The following is a 19392-nucleotide window of genomic DNA, read 5'->3' on the forward strand; positions in this document are numbered from 1 at the left end:
CTCCCGTTCTGAGCGTCCGTGACACTGATGGAAAGCCTGGGGGAGGTGATCAGAGACAGCAGGTGTACCCGGGGGCAGGAGACGTGCCAGGCTGGCGGGCACCGCTGGCAGGCACTCTCTGCCACCCTCGAGGAATCCGACGTGCCGCCCTGGGGCAGCCGCTGTCGGGAGCCAGGGAACCCCGCCCGCCGTGTAAGCCCATTGAACGTTTATGGCGGGGGAGGAGGGTGTTTGGGCGCTCCAGGTGAGAGGACATGTTGCTGCCCTTCCTCTTTCAGTGGGAACATATTTGATGGTTCTGGGGACAATCTGCTGCCCCCTGCCGGTGGCGCTCGGCAGCACACATCCTCGTCACATTGGACACTTGAGCCTATAATGAAATAAATACTGGCTGGCGCGAGAGGCTCTGTCTGGACACGATTGGACTCAACATAATACAGTCAGTCATCGGCGCACTTACCCACTCAGATGCCTCAAAATGAAATGACTTTAGCGGCCATTAGGGTGCAGCGACTACACAGCAGTGGACGGATATGCACAATTATTTAAATAAACACAACCAATGACGGCGTAAAGAGGAACCGAACCCCCTCCACTCAAAAAATAAAAACATACAAATCACCAAATCCCTGCACCCTCGGAACCCCCGCCCACCTCTCCAAAGCCTTAGGGAGCAGAACCCCCCCTCCTCCCGCGATTGGACGAGGCCAAGTCAGGTAGAGTTGGTTAATGAGCAGCTTGAGGAAAGGGGCCCAGCGGGGGTGGCAGCCGCGATCTAGGGATGAGCACCGGTATGAATGAGGTCATTAGCGGCAGCGCAGGCAGACTCCAGCGGCTTCAGTGGAGGGATTTTCGGCAGAATTATATCGTGACATTTGAACGCCCCAGTCCTTCAGCAACGAGACCACTTCAGTCGGTCTGTTGGAATCTCGAAGAGCGAAAAAACGATGGATGAGAACCTTCCAATGCAGCTGAACACTGGTAACCACTCTTGGTACGGCCCATAATATATATATATATTTAGATTGTCTGTGCCATCACAGAAAGAGACCTACCTATGCCAACTTTGCACCCTCTTCCCCCAGAACCTGTTCTCGACTGACAGGGTATCACCTGAAATAAAAAATGCCGGTGGAATGGAATATACGACACTGGGTTTGTTCAAACTAATCAGCAAATACTATTGAAAATGCGAATAAACTGGCCAGTCTGTGATATATCATGCAATTGGGGAGAAGGCCTGGACTGCCCATTTTGTCCACCGGGCATTTCCCCGGCGGGCTGGAGCCTCTGCAGGACGGTTATTAGGGCCAGGGCAGCTGCTGACGCCTCTGTCACTTTCTCCAGCTTCCCCCAGTAGCTGGGACTGCTGCAGCCGTGCCAATCTGTATGCCAGCCTTCTGGTGACACGCGGGAATCAACACCTGTACCCTTAAACTGGGCTTTAATTGGGCCGGGTCTCACCAGGTCTGAGCACCAGCAGTTTTTTTTAAGGAGGCCTCGAAACGGGTCTCTATCGAACTCTGTTTTGTGCCCTGGCACAGGCGGTCCATTTTTTTCGAGCGTTATAGGGGAAGGGAAATCCTTTGAAGAGAGTCATTTTCTGTATGGATTTCCCTTCTCTTTTTGAAACTCAGGAGCAGCAACATTATCGTGGTGTTACCAGGGCTTTAAGTGGAAGCTTTTTCAATATTAATACAAGTCATAGTTGCTGCTTATTTATCTTATGCATCTAACAACCATTGATAAAGCCAATAGCCATGACTTGTTGTAGGTATGATAATACTTGTATCGTATATCTGGATGCAATGACATAAACAGCAAAATACCAGTCTGGCGGCACACTATGCTAAGCACACATTTATAGCATACATGATTTTAAGCCACACCCTTATTTACATTGGCCACGCCCCCTTTAGAGACACACACCCCTGTTTCTTCATCCCACTTAAAGCCCTGCCCTTAGGAGTAGTCCAGCCTGAACTGCTAGACCGCGTCTCTTCTGAACAGAAACATTAGTACCTCCAGAACAGATTCAGCCCTGTTGAGCCTCTTCAGTGTGGTGCACTGAAAGTCCCCATGGCACAGCAAGCAAAGGAGTCACATATGGGCAAACACACACCACTTAGGGCGACCCAGGCAGCGCTAGGATACCCTCGCAGGAGATAGAGGGCTTTACAAATATACGTACCTAACAGCAAAATTTAAAGGCTGTATGATGGAGCAACGCAGGGAAATACTCAGCATCCCTTGACCATGCATTTTTTACAGTGCACTTTTTTTGAGATCACGTATGCTTTTATAACATACACCTTTGCACTCATTGTTTATATATATATAATTATATATGTAAACAATGTATTTCTGGGGAGAGACCCCCCACACCCCAAAAGCTTACATTAAATGCATGGTAAAGGCATACATTGTATAAGCATATGCGTTTTAAAAACATATGTGGTAAAAAATTGCGTGGTAAAGGTACAACTTGGTAAAAACCTAGTTGTAAAGGCTGTTTCCCAATGTAATGCTTGGAAATGCTTTAATTTAACCAGCAGCTGATTTACATAAAAGCACTTCATCTGTCACTTTTTGCATATTTTTTTGCAATCTGTCTGGCTTTTGTAGTCATTTCTGGTGGTGACATAAGGCAGTTACCTAACCTGGCCTTAATGCAGCCTCAGTCCTAGGCACAAGGTATGTGCATGTATCAAGATGTAACAGCACATGCACACACGTCATGACATACCCGCTATCATTTTGTCATTGTTTTTTTTAAAGTTTGAATTATAGTTCGTAGATGGCAATTTCCAAACAGTAAATTAATTAACAAAAGAACTGTGCAGGCGTGTAAAAACCAAAAAGAAGCAAGTTGTCCAATAGCAGTATGCAGCTATATATATATATGCAAGCAAAGTCCTGTGAGTTCGGCTCTCGATGCCGTGCTCCTCCCCCAGGTACAGATCTCTCGAACACCAATATCAGTGAAATAAAGTGTCTTTATTCTCTCCTCACCGCCATATATACACATACATACACGCACACAATTTACAGACCACAAAGCGATTATTGCGACAGAGGTCAACCTTTGAATAGATATTGCAACTAATCTTGTCATCATACTGATCCACTCTGTGGCCATGAAGATTATAATTAAATCGGCTCAAACTATTTACTATACGATAACCTACTTTTATGACATGCTTGCTAGCCAATTTTGAATATTGCTAGTCTGTGAATAGCAAGTGCCCGAACTCAATCCACTTTTATCAACCAAAGAAGGCCTGAGTCCTGGACCCAAATTTATGACGGAAGGTTACACGCAAGTCCCTGCAGCGAGCACTTACCTCACTCGAGCAGAGAGGAGAAGGACTGACGAGCCAGAGCGACTAAACCCTTTGGTGTTCTCTGAAGCCACTGGCACAAGAGTTCAACAGTCTGCAGCCTAGGTTGCGGGCATTATTTTAGAATTTAGCATAGCTGCTCGGAGCCAGGATCACTAGGATAAGTTGTTGCCAAAGTTTACAACATAGTTTGAGTTGTGTTCCTTTAGTGCATGGGACCAGCCTTTTTAGGTTGGTCTGAGTACAGGTGGCCATTGTAGGTTGGCCCAGCGGCTTCTTGGGTTGAAGAGTGTGGCTATAGGAAGCTATAGTTGGTTCACTAAATACCACCATGGTGAATACATAGCAGTATTTGACTTGTCACCGGTGATATGTGTATGATGCAAGCATGTCTGCTACATTCGTGTTGCTAAGCATGATGTCCGGTGAGGCAGAAGGCGCTCTTGCCAACAGGAATGTTGTAGGCTACATGGTCATAAGGCTGATCAGGCACTACAGGGAATGGCAGCACATATTGGTGGGCAGAGGTAGCTGGCTTGGTAAGAAACAAGGAAAACTGGATGCATTTTCATGGGAGCCGGTGGAGCCAGTTTCACAGTCACTAGGTTGATGTCCTGAGTGATGGTAAGTGGGTCTACAAAGAGTTTATCAGTTTGGCGTGGCCCTTGATGTGTTGATGGGTTTAGTGTCACACCGTAGCGTGTAGATTGGAAGTAGGTGCAGGTAGATGTGTCTAGCTAATATGTTTTTCCTACACGCTCTTTGGCTCTTTGAGGTGGTTGGTCATCCCATTGGTCAGTGGTACACATGATTGTGAAAGTGATATCATTTTCAGGCGGCAAATGCGCTTGCCGAGTACTAACGAACGAATGGCAGGCGTTTCGGTCATGGGCAGCAGGGGTGACAAGGGGTCGTGAGTACTGAAAGTAAAACATTGCAAGTATTGCTTCGTGACTTGATTGAGACGCTCTGTTTGACCATTTGCTTGAGGGTAAAATGCTGTGAAGACTTTAGTTTATACACTTCAGGGTCTTCCAAATATGTGTTCTTAACTGTGTCCCTCTCTGTGTTATTGGTGAATCAGAGACTCCAATTGATACATATGGTGGAGGGACAAAGCACATCATTTAGATTGACTCAGCATCTGTCGTAGTGCACTGTAGGGCCAAGTTTTGCAAGAGGTTTTCTACTTTTACGAGCATGGTCAATTTTTTTGTATATTAAAGGCGTTTTGTTTAAAATAGATGGTTAGGGCATCACACAATTTGTCAGCGATTGCAAACCGTTGAAATAGTCCTCTAGGTTTGTGGCAAAACCGGCCCTTTTGTGCGCGAGTAGGGTTGTATCATTAAATATGAACGCCGTAATATCGCAATACAAGAATATTGAGGGACATAATATCAAAAGGTGAGTGTATATTGGGAAGTATACATTTACTGTTCCCAACTCCACATCTAAGACATATGTACCACGTAGTCACATATCTGGGGAGTTAGATATAGGAAATCTAGACTTACTTACCTGTGTATCTATTTTTTATGCTGGATATAGTGTCCCATCAATATTTGGGGGTCGATGTTCAGGACACACACTCACGTGGCGCATCCTATTGCATATTTCATTAAATCGTTTTTGCGGCCACTGAAACCGAGGTTGCCCCCTCCGTGATGTTGGGCTAAAGGGGGGTTAGAAGCACCAACCTTCCTGTGAATGATGAATCACAATGGGATAGTCAGGCACTGTTAGAGGCACCCGTTTGTCGTAGGTTAACGCCATTTGACATGTAAACGCCAAGAGACGCTTCAGCATATAGTGCGTGCTTAGGTTTCTCCAGACAGTGCCAGTGTTGTCTATCCACGGAGATGTCAGAAATATTTCTTGATTATTTTACCAAATCGAGAGAGCCAGATGCGCAGTCTACTCGTGATCACCCCCGGATCCTGGCCTCTTTATTGATGATGATGATGATGATGGCGCAAAGTAATTTGAGGATAGGAGATTCGCAAAGTGCCTTTCATCCTAGTCAATGAAAATATTCTGTCACTGCAGAAGGCTACATTGGGAAGCTTCCCTTCCTGCTGAAAACTCTTGTACGTTACCCCAAGATGTGGTTGTTGTATTGCTCACTTGTATCGCTCGCACTAGGACATATTCTTGGCAGCATTAGAACCGTGTGAAGCGCTACAACAGCCCCTGGGCATAGTTGAAACCCACATAAATAAATATTGTCTTTGTATCACTCCACTATAATAAGTATGAACTTGAGATATAGTACATATGCAACAAACATACTTAGAGAACAGTCATTAGCAAAGCCAATACATCTAGTTTTAAGGTGCCAGCACATGCAAACCCAGGTATTCACAAATACAGTTCACAAGCTTTGCACGCACAGTTAATGTTTATGACATTAAAGCTTGCCTTATTGGCTTTGCAAATGCCAGGGAAAAAGTAGCAAAAACAGCGTGATTATTGGGTGCACTTTTGAAATGTACAATAGTTCCTTGTGCATTCCATTAGAAGCACTTCCTGAAAGGAGGAATGGTGCAACTAACAGCCAATAGCATGAAGTGAGTGAGTAAGGGTCCTCTGGGTGGAGCCAAAGCCCACTCTTTGAATATTTTAAAGAATTGGTAATAAAAGGTCAGGCAGAGAGCTGTGCTAACAGTCCAGACTTAAAAAGGGATCTTTTTTCTTACCCAGTATCTTCTACATTTTTCTAGGGCAGGCAAATGACTTAAGGCGTATGGGTGAACAGTCATATATGCCTCAGATGTGTAGGTGCACTCTTCCCCTGTATCAGTCAAATGTAAAGTGAACGGCCATAAGTGGAAGTGTAATTCCATTATGAAGGATGTATTCTCTTTTGTTCCTTGCTGGCCTTAGAGGTGGGCAAGCCACTGAAAGCTTCAGCCAGGCTCGAGCCAGATGCCTGGCTCTGGCTCAGCTCGAGGTCTTCTTGGGCAGTCAAACCCAACACGAGCCGAGCTTTCATGTGTCTGCTGCTTGATACCCAGTGCTTGATTTGCAAAGTGCTGGGGCTCTCGTTGGGAGGCCGCTGGAGCTTGCATCACACATTGCTCCTGCCATGCTGGCAGTGATAGTAACAACACAACTACTAACCACCACACTCCTACAAGCGCGACAATTCAGACTATTTGGGCCCCCAAAGCTATAAGAAAGGCTTAGGTGGCATGTAACAGTCATTAGAATGTAGATTGAATTATTAATTAACTGTTGTTTATTGCCATCTCGAAATTAGCCAGACAGCGCCACCTTGTGGCAGACTGTCAAGCACCGGTGTTGACAATTAAGTGCCGGTGTGGAGCACCGAAAACCACAGGCTCGAATTAAGCACTGCTGCCACCATGCCCTGACCCGGTGCACTGAGAATGGAAGACAAACTACTAACTGTTGATGTAAAGTAGAAGCCAGAAAAAGATACCCATCCAGGGGCTGAATTGCCCAATGTGCAACAAGTAAACTAGTGATCAATCTCAAAAATGGTCTCACTCTAGGCCTAGGCAAATATATACTTAACCGGGCCTCCTTTTTCACTTCATATGAGCACCTTCAGATACGTGAGCTAAGGATGTGTGCGAAACCACTTGTGTTTGATTTAGTAGAATACAAAGTTGTTGCCTTTATAAAGAAAAAGAATGTGGACATTTTTGTCATGAATGACAAGTGACTCGCCTCTTAGTTTAATAGTGCCATTGTGTTTCCAAGTATACGTTTAAACTATCACTTTTAATAAATCCTTCCCAATGCAGTAATAAAATATAAAGTACTAAGATGAAACTCTTCCCAGTGCTGAATAAATAAGGTTCTTTGAATTTGTAAGAGACTTTATCACGTTTTTGATGATGTTTATTGCACGAACTACTTGCCAAACATTTCCAGGGCTCGCCTTGTGCACAGGCTCTCAGAGCCAAGTCAGACGTGGGCTCGGCTCTGGCTCGCTCCAGCCTCTCTGGCCTTGGAGCCCATGCTCTCATAGTGGAAGGCATCCTTTCCTTCTCGCACAGTGCCCTCGCCAGCTGCCCAGCCCGTCGCACTTGCTGCGATGGAACATACAGATTCCCCAAGACGCGGTCTACGCGAGGATGTGAGAAACAATATTAAGAAATCAAGCAGCGCGCCGTGACAGAGGTGAGCGGGACATGATAGAGAACACATCCGTCCCCCGGGGGCACCGCGCGCACCCCTCCGCGCGCCAGCAGCGCGTGCGAGGGATGCGAGATGACAGGAGACACCAGCGCGCCATATGGACGCCCGGGATGCCTCCGACTGGCCGCCCCGAGGCAGCCAGAGCGGGGTGGGGGCGGAGGACGAGGCTCCTAGTTAAAGAAGAGCTCCTTGAAGAAGGAGCGGGAGAAGACCCGGGCGGGGGGAGAGCTCAGCACAGCCCTGGCAGGCGGCTGACATCCCCTGCACAGCCGAGCACGGCCACAGAAGGTGAGCGCAGCCTGAACCCCACCAGGTACACGCTTCTGGCTCCTTTCAGGGGTCACATGCATCTAAGACCTAGGATTATATATAAGTTAAATGCATAATGGTTACTTTAACACCCACCTAGCATGAGGTGTTTTTGTAAAGCACACGTTCACTGAAGGGTATCGTGGCGCTGAATAACATATATTTATTGTTACCCAACACAATGGTTTTCATTTTATCGACCTCAGGAGGATGAGAGGCTGAGTGGACCCACCGGATTTGAACCGGTGACCATGAGGTTGAACACAGGCCCTCTACAGTGGAGGCATTAGTCCACTGAGCCACCATACCCAGCTAGACAAGTTTCGGTATTGCCTTCTCTATGTATCTCCTAAACTGCTAATGTCCCGTGTACCATGAGTGATTTCTATGGCTGGTTTTGTGTGTATCCTCCTTCACTGTTTAAAGAGCCTTCATTGAACTGTGGGTTTAATACCAGAGAAAGAAAACCAGGCCTATATTATCAAACTGTCCTGGAGGTGCATTTGGGACCCCATTGGCTTTTGACACGCTAGGACTTCTTTGGTATTAGAGGAAGGGCCGTGGACCTTTGTGCAGCGCCGTCTGCAATATCTATCGACAGGACGCACAGGTGGCACCCACGCGTAGTAAAGCGGGCCTGCCTCGTTTGTAGGAGGAGGTGGTACTATCCAAAGAGAGGAGGGGCTTCGCTTTGCGCCCTCCCATACTACAGTGAACAGACTACCCTGAGTCACTGAGAAAATATGAAAAAAAAAATCAGAATAGCTCTAATGCTAATGCAGCACTATTCATTGGTACGTGTGCAGCGGTGGCAGCTTTATTTATATGAAAAAAACATGCAGTTTAAATTTCAATTACAAAAATATTTACAATAAATATAGAGGTACAGGCAGAGGTGTTTGCGCTCTTGTGATCACTCAGTGAGAGGTTATACGATGTTGGACCATTGGAGGAAGTTTTTTATGGACAAGGACCCTGATGACTCTTTCGATGGAAAATGTAAGGCCTGTCTGTCTCTAAATGGGGCGGGCGGAGGGTTTGAAGGAAAGGGTACTCCTTTGCCATTGTGACAGAGTGCCCTGCCAACCAAACTTTAAATCGGGCTCTATGCCCACATGGTTGGGGGATTCGAAATTTATAGGCACACATCGGTTCAGACAAATTAGGCTGAAAGTATAGGAACAGAATGAGCTCAATCTGTGAGATTTGACCCCGCCTCCCACAAATGGAACACCCACAGACAGATACTACAGACTAGGGAAAGTTTAACTGCACAGTGACTGTCAGTGTCTGCAGTTAAGATGCAGGGTAGCCGGTTGGTCTCTCCAGTATTCCTCTTGTTTTGGTAAATTATTGCAACATATTACAGACGCAGGTGCATTGGCACAAATACCTTAAAGTGATACACTAACGTGGTGCCACTCAAGTGGTCTGACATCATGTGTGTGTTCTTCTAAGGTGCCCATTGGCAGGGTGCACAGAGGGTCGCCGGGACCTCACAGCAAAGGGTAACCTCTGAGTTGTGTCTTGCCAGATGGCAAATGAAGGTCAGAGATTCAGCTGCAGAAAAAGTCACTATGGGGCAGGAGTTGTGCGGTCAGCCTTTCTACAAGCGCACCCTGACTGAGTGTCTGCAGAGGGCCCTGAACGTCTCTCAAGTGTGGGCATCCCATCCAACCCTGAACACAGCCACCCTGGGTTGTAGCACATCCAGAAGCGCCAGGGTGCCTGAATGTCCCACTGGGTCCTGGTTGATAGGGAAGAGCCTTTGGTTGGGGTTTATTTCCATAATCCCTTCATCAGCATCCTGCTGGTGCTTTTCCAGGTAATGGACTCTCTTAGGGCCTAATCTTGTAAAAGAGGTCAAATACTTTACAAAGATGGCGTCGATCATACAGTGGAGGGAACATCCATGTCTTTACTGCTTTCTGGTACTTGAACACTGTCAACGAGTACACCCCTGCCTGCTCCCAGGATAGCATCGAGGCTGAGGCTGGTTAGCTCACATTCGAGGAGGACAATACCATCAATTCCCGAGCCCGGCATACTAGGGTGATGCTGTACACTGACAGTAGAGGGGCTGTCCTTGCTGTCAGCCTGCCGGGTGATTGTTTACTGAGTCTTTGGACGCGTGTTTCTCCTGTGAGTGCCTCCAGCTTGCAGCTCCACAACAGTCCATCGTGCAGTCACAAGCACACAAACTGCAGCATCTTATCATCTGTGTGAGCAGGGCTTTAAGTGGGCCTGGTCCTGCCGGTGCCCAGGAACGGCACTTTTTAAATGCAGACGGGTCTCCAATTTTACCCTCAGGGTGGGGGAGGGGGGTGGGGGGAGCTAAACTCTGCAATAGTACCACCCGTCACTGCTTTGGATGCAACTTCAAAGATGATTGTTTTTCAGTTCCACGTAGCACAAGAACATATTCATTTTTTGAATCACAGGAGGTCAGACTCGAAGGTCGGCTGCGCTAGCCCACAAGAGGTATAGCATTTTCAATAGTATATACAACGAAGCCATAGTTGTTGCTTATTTATCTTAAGGAAATTATAATCATTGACAAAGCCAATAGCCCTGGCTTGTTGCAGGTGTAATCGCTGTTTAAGTGTGTAAAGCAGATAGCACACTTGATGTATATCAGACCTACCGGCATTTCAAAGGCGATATTTGCGCGTTTGTAGCACTCTGTGTTTGTGGGACGTCCCTTGTTTGTGTCGGTCAGAAGCTACATCTAAAAGACATATGGATTGTGTGTTTGTGTGTGTGAGAGAAAGAGAGAGCGAAAAAGAGGTAACAGGGAGCACGTACAGTAGTCTACCTCTACTGGTGTGCGAATCTGTATGTGAGAGGCCACTTGCACACGTGGCGTATGTGTGTGTTGGTGCAAGAGACGCCCAGTGTGCATGTGTGTAAGACACTGGCGCTTGATGACAACATCTGTTATCATTACTTGATGGCTTCATGCATGTGTGCGCCACATAGATTGCCGAATAATGTCGATAACAACAATACAGACATCTACAAATCGAAGGTTTGTCCTGTGTGCGCGTGCGCGGCCTGTGTAAAAGTCTGCATGTCTGCTTGTACCTACAAAGCCATGTACGTGTACAATTGTGTGTGTGTGTGAAAGACAAGTGCACTGAAGCACGTTACACGTGGCACCGACTGAAGCACCTTTCAGCACCATGGACAAGGCTCGCGCCGGGCTCGCTCCGAGCAGCCCCTGCTGTGGCCATCAGACACTGGGAGGGGTGGGACAGGCCGCTTCGCGCCGATTACCTCCCAGTGCTTATATAGCCCACATAACTGCTCAGCCAGACTTTAAGGTGGCCAGAACCTAGGGCATGGGAGGAAAGGGGTTCGACCACGATCACACCATTTGTCCAGCAGGGAAGCCATGAGTGTTGTATTACCGGCGAGGAAGCGTCTCTCGTTCGTGTCTTCTGACACATACGCACAACTTTACACAGTATGGGGCTGAAAAATAAATATGTGACCTGTGTGACATGTATACAGGGCGAGACCTACCTAACACACAAGGCAGGAACACTTCCATCCGCAATAGGGGACACTGTCCCCCCAGAGGCACCGAGAATCCAGTGCCACAGCGCCTGCGAGTGCGAACACACCATCTATACCGCTCATTAGTAACATAAAAACAACACTTACTCCACCGAAAAAGACAAGCTGCTCAAAACATAGCGCGACAGAAGCGAAGCTGAACAACAGCCTCGTGGAACGCAGAAGGCCAGTTACTGAAATGATGAACATGCCAAGTACACAGCACGAATACAATAAATACTGCAACAGGGAAATAAAATAGTGCAAAAGTTAGTACTACTTGGTGAATGAGTGTTGTCATCCATCTCTGATGATATAGATTTCTGGATCACGTATCCGCTATAGTGTGCCTTACAGCGCTGCTGGGCACCGTCGCCCCCTGGCCCTGCGCATTTCATCAGAGATCGTGGTAACTTCTGGGTGTTAAAGTTGGCTCTTCAGTAGCGCGGGTGTGGTTACAACCTGCTGGTGTGTAAATGCCTGGTTTTATCTGTTATTGTGGTTTGTGGTGTTTCCTATGAATAGCTAGAGCGCCTTACCACTGAGGCTGGGTGTCTTCTGGGAGCACTGGTATGCACAGCACCAATCCGGAAGTACTTAAGGAGGTGGAGTCTTGCGAGGGGCCTCTGTGCCCCTCTGTCCAGGTCAGCTGATGGATTTAGGGTGGGCTTTTGTTATGTTTTGCCCTGGAGGGTATATTGTCTTGTGGGGGGTGGAGTGCTGCTGTGAACCTGTGAGGCCCAGACACACTGCGCCTGAGCTCGGTCAGAAGAGGGTGTGTTGTTCTCTCTGGTGCGCTCTGGTGGGGGTGGGATTGTTTAAACGGCTTGTTAGAGTCTTGATCTGTCCTCACAACAATTATGTGATGACATCTCTCTATTTTTTACCAACAAGATAGAGATGATCTATGATAAAATCATTAGGACGAGCAATCCTATGAGCTGCCCTTTGGTTTCACCACAGAATCCAGGGGCCACCAATTTCATCCAGCTTAATGCGTTTCCGGCAGCTAGCCTGGGCGGTGTAGAGGCACTAATTGGTCAAATCAAGACCGGATCTCCTTCAGACCTTATTCCTGCTAGAGTTGTTCCATCTCTGGGCAAGTCACTTGGTCCCGTTATCCAGTCCCTTGTCAACCTCTCTCTCTCGGAGGGCCAGGTACCACAAGAGTGGAAGATGGCCCTGGTGAGACCCATCCGTAAGAACTCCAGTATCTCTTGGACTGAACTTTCTAACCTACGACCCATATCACTTCTTCCCTACCTGAGCAAGATAGCGGAAAAACACCTTAACACTCATCTGTCAAACTTTATTGAGCTAACTGGAGGTTTGGATTATTCCCAGTACGGATTCAGGCCCAACTTAAGCACTAAATCAGCGCTCCTTTCAGTGACTGATAACATCAGAATGTCCCAGGATAAGGGGAATTCTATGATTCTGGTGCTGTTGGACCTGTCCGCAGCGTTCAACACGATATCCCACGATATCTTGCTCAGTCGCTTGAAGGAGGTGGGGCTCGGGGGTTCGGCGCTGTCCTGGATGAGGAGCTTCCTATCTGGCCGCACACAGAGTGTCAGTATGGGCTCTTTCCGTTCTGCACCTGTGGAACTTACCAAGGGGGTGCCACAGGGCTCGTGTTTGAGTCCCACACTTTTCAACATATACGTGGCCCCCCTGGCGGGCCTCATGAGATCATACGGATTCATTCCTGTGTCGTACGCTGATGACACTCAGCTTCTCTTTCCATTCAAGACATTGACAGGGCGGTTAAACAGTCCTTTTCATAGGGTATGAGGGCTGTATCGCAATGGATGGCCTCGAATTTCCTGCAGTGCAATGTAAGAAAAACAGAGGTAATGCTCTTTAGGGAGGCCAATCTGTTGTGGACTCCGGACTGGTGGCCATTAGACCTGGGCCCCTTCCCCAGCCCCAAGCAAGTGGTGAAAAACCTGGGTGTTCGCCTGGATCAAGGTCTATCTTTAAAAGATCACGTAAATCAAACAGCCGGGTCCTGTTTTCATGTAATTGGACTACTCCGAAGAGTGTTTCCTTTACTACCGGACTTCACTAGAAAAACCCTCGTTCAGGCCCTGGTGCTCAGTCGCCTGGACTATTGTAATGAGTTACTAATATCAACAAACAACAGCCTACTTAGCAGGCTCCGGGTGGTCCAAAATACTGCCGCAAGGCTAGTCCTGAATGCCCCACCTAGATCCCCATCACCCCCCTTGTTGGAAAAGCTTCATTTGCTGCCGATCCGACAACGGATCAAATTCAAAACTTGCTGTGTCATCCACAATGGTATACACAGCCTGGGCCCCACGTATCTGGCGGAGAAGTTTGTTCCTTATAACCCAGCACGGGCTCTCCGCTCCAGTAATCAGTCCCTACTTTAAATCCCCCCCATTAGAAGGGCAAGACTGGGTGGAAAGGCTATTTCCTACCTGGGCCCCTGTCTCTGGAACAACCTTCCTGCTACCCTCAGGCTTTGTACAGATCATTTTGCATTTAGGAAACTGGTAAAGACTTTCTTGTTTCAAACTTAGCACCTCCTCTAGATCTTAAGAGCATTGGCCTTCTGTTTGTCAGTTGAATTGAGCGCAGAGATACTCCTTCGGGAGTCGATTCGAGCGCTATACAAACCTATAAATAAATAAATAAATATTCAGTGTTCTGGTTAGCACTCTGGTGACCTCAGTGGGATGAACCACATGTGGGCCCTAGATCCCAGCCAGTAATGTAATATGGTAACTAGTAGAGCAGGCCGTACCCCCTTTACAGCTCAAGGTCCCCCCGCCGCTGGCACACAGCGCACTCACTTTGGTGTCTACTCATGCTGTTCTGTGTCAAAGCTGAGAGCAGGAGTAAGGAACGAGGCAGAGGGAAACTGATGTGAGGTGCAGCAGATCTCAAAGAAAGCATAATACTTCACAACCTGGGAAGCCACGGTACTGCGGCACCCCTCACACCAGGCTGCCCCCTGCACCTGGGCCCATATTACTGCTACAGCGCACTGCACTGGTCGGCACCGCTAGGCACAGCAGAATGTTGATCAAGAGGGGACAATCTGCGTCAGTAATACTCAATCACAACTTAATGACAGATAAAAAGGGAGTAAGTCCAAAGAAAAGAGCACATCAGATTATAAATGAAATACATATGTAGTATATGACAATAGAGCTACAATTTTCAATAAGAGTGACTCATGGGCCGCAATTGCATATTGAAGATAGACCCCATTCCTCAACACATTGCAGGACTCCACACATACAAGACGTCATGCTACCGACGGCACGTCATGTGTTGGAGTGGACGCACCCTTCCTTGGGCGCCCCACCCCCCTTCCCCTGAAACACAAGGCGCGCGGCTCTAATCCCAAATTCCTAGAACCCCGGGCCGTCCCCTGCTCCCCCTGAAGGCGCCGAGCTTCTCGGATGCCTTCTATTCCTTGAATGAAATCAGAGGATACATTAATCGCGCAGCTTCTGTCGGATTAACCCCCGGGCAGGAAATTAAACCTGCACCGCATCCTGCCTTCTCATCCGCCCCGTGCAGTCATTCAGCAAATTGGGATTCGGATTTCAATTGGCCAGCCCTTCGCTCGTGTAACATACGGGTACTCTTATGCTGATGAGGCAAGGAAGCGATAGGAGCCCTAGCTCTGGCCCTCATCCCTCCTGCAGCAACCTTCTTATCAGCATCCTTTATCCGTCAGTGGCACCAGGGCGGTAGGGCCCTCCTCGGGCTGGGGCTGGGTCGCCATCTGCTATATAATGTTGAGGCTGATATCTTTACATTGCCCCCATGTAGCCCGCTTGGGCTGTGAGTCAAATGCACATCGCTGCATCCCGCAGAGGGCACGGAACAGTCACAAGTAATCAAAGAAATGCTTCAAATTCTCCTCCTCTTCTCCATCTGCTCAGCTGCTTCTCCTGTCAACTTTCTCACTCTTTGTCGCAACGCAAACGCTGACTTTGCGTCATTCAGCATCATCTGGTGCTGTTCTTGCCAGCAGCCAGTTCTTGATTGTCCAAGCCCCCAATTAACAGCTTGTTCCATAGTTAAGTAACTTAATGCAATAGTCTCAAACGTTTGAATTCCCTGTGCCTCTCGGATGACATTAATCCTGGGCCCCATATTTTACTACATTATTCCACAGAAGGTTAAAATTCTACAGCAATTCTGAGCATCTTTGAGCCTGAGGACTCGCCTTCTAACAAATATAATAGCTAATTATATGCAGTAGTATTTTCAGTGTCTCACGATAAGTACATGCAGTGTGGCATTGGAAATGAATAGTCCAAAAAAATGCTTTTTGATACTTTTTTTTCACGAACAAGATCTTATGTTTATTCAAAAGACCCTGCTCTGCTCTACCGTATGCACCGCTGCAAGACCCTGCTTCTGCTCTACCTCATGGCAATATGCACCAGTGCACTATCCAGCGACTGCTCTACCTCATGACAGTATGCACAGGTACAAGACCTTGTATACACTGGTGCAAGACCCTGCTACTGTAGGTGCAGGATTCTGTTACTGCTATATTTCATGACAAATACACTGGTGCAAGACCCTGCTACTGCTCTACCTCATGACAATATGCACCGGTACAAGACCTTGTATGCACTGGTGCAAGACCCTGCTACTGCTCTACCGCTTGACAATATGCACCGGTGCAGAACCCTGCGACTGCTCTACCTCATGACAATATGCACCGCTGCAAGACCCTGCTCCTGCTCTACCTCATGGCAATATGCACCAGTGCACTATCCTGCGACTGCTCTACCTCATGACAGTATGCACCGGTACAAGACCTTGTATGCACTGGTGCAAGACCCTGCTACTGCAGGTGCAAGATCCTGTTACTGCTATATTTCAAGACAAATACACAAGTGCAAGACCCTGTATGCACTGGTGCAAGACCCTGCTACTGCTCTACCTCAGGACAATATGCATCAGTGCAAGACCCTGCTACTGCTCTACCGCTTGACAATATGCACCGGTGCAGAACCCTGCGACTGCTCTACCTCAGGACAATATGCACCAGTGCAAGACCCTGCTACTGCTCTACCTCATGACAATATGCATCAGTGCAAAACCCTGCTACTGCTCTACCTCATGACAATATGCATCAGTGCAAAACCCTGCTACTGCTCTACCTCAGGACAATATGCATCAGTGCAAGACCCTGCTACTGCTCTACCGCTTGACAATATGCATCAGTGCAAGATCCAGCTACTGCTCTACCTCTTGACAATATGCACCGGTGAAAGATCCTATTACTGCTCTACCTCATGACAATATGCATCAGTGCAAAACCCAGCTACTGCTTTACCTCAGGGCAATATGCATCAGTGCAAGACCCTGCTACTGCTCTACCGCTTGACAATATGCACCGGTGCAGAACCCTGCGACTGCTCTACCTCAGGACAATATGCACCAGTGCAAGACCCTGCTACTGCTTTACCTCATGACAATATGCACCAGTGCAAAACCCTGCTACTGCTCTACCTCATGACAATATGCATCAGTGCAAAACCCTGCTACTGCTCTACCTCATGACAATATGCATCAGTGCAAAACCCTGCTACTGCTCTACCTCAGGACAATATGCATCAGTGCAAGACCCTGCTACTGCTCTACCGCTTGACAATATGCACCGGTGCAGAACCCTGTGACTGCTCTACCTCAGGACAATATGCACCAGTGCAAGACCCTGCTACTGCTCTACCTCATGACAATATGCACCAGTGTAAGGCCCTGCTACTGCTCTACCTCTTGGCAATATGCACCAGTGCAAGGGCCTGCTACTGCTCTACCTCAGGACAATATGCACCAGTGCAAGACCCTGCTACTGCTCTACCGCTTGACAATATGCATCAGTGCAAAACCCTGCGACTGCTCTACCTCAGGACAATATGCACCAGTGCAAGACCCTGCTACTGCTCTACCTCATGACAATATGCATCAGTGCAAAACCCTGCTACTGCTCTACCTCATGACAATATGCATCAGTGCAAAACCCTGCTACTGCTCTACCTCAGGACAATATGCATCAGTGCAAGACCCTGCTACTGCTCTACCGCTTGACAATATGCATCAGTGCAAAACCCTGCTACTGCTCTACCTCAGGACAATATGCATCAGTGCAAGATCCAGCTACTGCTCTACCTCTTGACAATATGCACCGGTGAAAGATCCTATTACTGCTCTACCTCATGACAATATGCATCAGTGCAAAACCCTGCTACTGCTTTACCTCAGGGCAATATGCATCAGTGCAAGACCCTGCTACTGCTCTACCGCTTGACAATATGCACCGGTGCAGAACCCTGCGACTGCTCTACCTCAGGACAATATGCACCAGTGCAAGACCCTGCTACTGCTCTACCTCATGACAATATGCACCAGTGCAAAACCCTGCTACTGCTCTACCTCATGACAATATGCATCAGTGCAAAACCCTGCTACTGCTCTACCTCATGACAATATGCATCAGTGCAAAACCCTGCTACTGCTCTACCTCAGGACAATATGCATCAGTGCAAGACCCTGCTACTGCTCTACCGCTTGACAATATGCACCGGTGCAGAACCCTGTGACTGCTCTACCTCAGGACAATATGCACCAGTGCAAGACCCTGCTACTGCTCTACCTCATGACAATATGCACCAGTGTAAGGCCCTGCTACTGCTCTACCTCTTGGCAATATGCACCAGTGCAAGGGCCTGCTACTGCTCTACCTCAGGACAATATGCACCAGTGCAAGACCCTGCTACTGCTCTACCTCTTGACTTTATGCACCGGTGCAGAACCCTGCGACTGCTCAACCTCAGGACAATATGCATCAGTGCAAAACCCTGTGACTGGTCTACCTCTTGACAATTTGCACTGGTGCAAGACCCTGCTACTGCCTTACCTCGTGACAATATGCATCTGTGCATAAGCCTGGCACTGCTCTACCTCTTGACAATATGCACCAGTGCAAGACCCTGCTACTGCTCTACCTCAGGACAATTTGCACCAGTGCATGACCCTGCTACTGCCTTACCTCGTGACAATATGCATCTGTGCATAAGCCTGCTACTGCTCTACCTCTTGACAATATGCACCAGTGCAAGACCCTGCTACTGCTCTACCTCAGGACAATTTGCACCAGTGCATGACCCTGCTACTGCCTTACCTCGTGACAATATGCATCAGTGCAAAACCCTGTGACTGGTCTACGTCTTGACAATATGCACAAGTGCAAGGCCCTGCTACTGCTCTACCTCAGAACAATTTGCACCAGTGCATGACCCTGCTACTGCTCTACCTCGTGACAATATGCATATGTGCAAAAGCCTGCTACTTCTCTACCTCTTGACAATATGCACCAGTGAAAGACCACGCTACTGCTCTACCTCTTGACAATATGCACCGGTGAAAGGCCCCGCTACTTCTCTACCTCAGGAAAATATGCACCTGCTACTGATCTATCACATGATACTATGCACTGGTGAAAGATCCTGCGACTGATTCACCTCATGACTATATGCAACTTTTCAAGACCCTGCTACTGCTCTTATGATATGACAATATGCACTGGTGCAAGGCCCTGCTACTGTTCTACTTCATGACACAATCCATTGGTGCAAGACCCTGCTACTGCTCTACCTCTTGACAATATGCACGGGTGCAAGACCCTGCTACTGCTCTAGCTCTACCTCTTAACAATATGCACTGGTGAAAGATCCTGCGACTCCTCTACCACAGGAAAATATGCACAAGTGAAAAACCCTGCAACTACTCTACCTTAGGAGACTATGCACCAGTGCAAAACCCTGCGACTGCTCTGCCTCTTGATAACATGCACCAGTGCAAAACCCTGTGACTGCTCTTCCTCTTGACAATATGCACCAGTGCAAGACCGTGCAACTGCTCCACCTCAGGACAAGATGCACCAGTTAAAAGATCCTACTTCTGCTCTACCCCAGGACAACATGCACCACTGCACAATCCTGCGAATGCTGTA

General features: G+C 47.9%; 2 protein-coding genes across 2 annotated transcripts in view; one reads left to right on the top strand and one right to left on the bottom strand.

Moving 5' to 3' along the window:
* Positions 1–19392, bottom strand: part of LOC147733967 (voltage-dependent calcium channel subunit alpha-2/delta-4-like) — a 961982-nt gene that overhangs the window by 255270 nt on the left and 687320 nt on the right. The window lies entirely within an intron of this gene.
* The window catches only part of LOC147733968 (leucine-rich repeat and transmembrane domain-containing protein 2-like), a 68401-nt gene that overhangs the window by 918 nt on the left and 48091 nt on the right, over positions 1–19392 (top strand). The gene's annotated exons all lie outside the window — the stretch shown is intronic.

Source organism: Lissotriton vulgaris, chromosome 1_2 (assembly GCF_964263255.1).
Source record: "Lissotriton vulgaris chromosome 1_2, aLisVul1.2, whole genome shotgun sequence".
NCBI classification, from domain to species: domain Eukaryota; kingdom Metazoa; phylum Chordata; class Amphibia; order Caudata; family Salamandridae; genus Lissotriton; species Lissotriton vulgaris.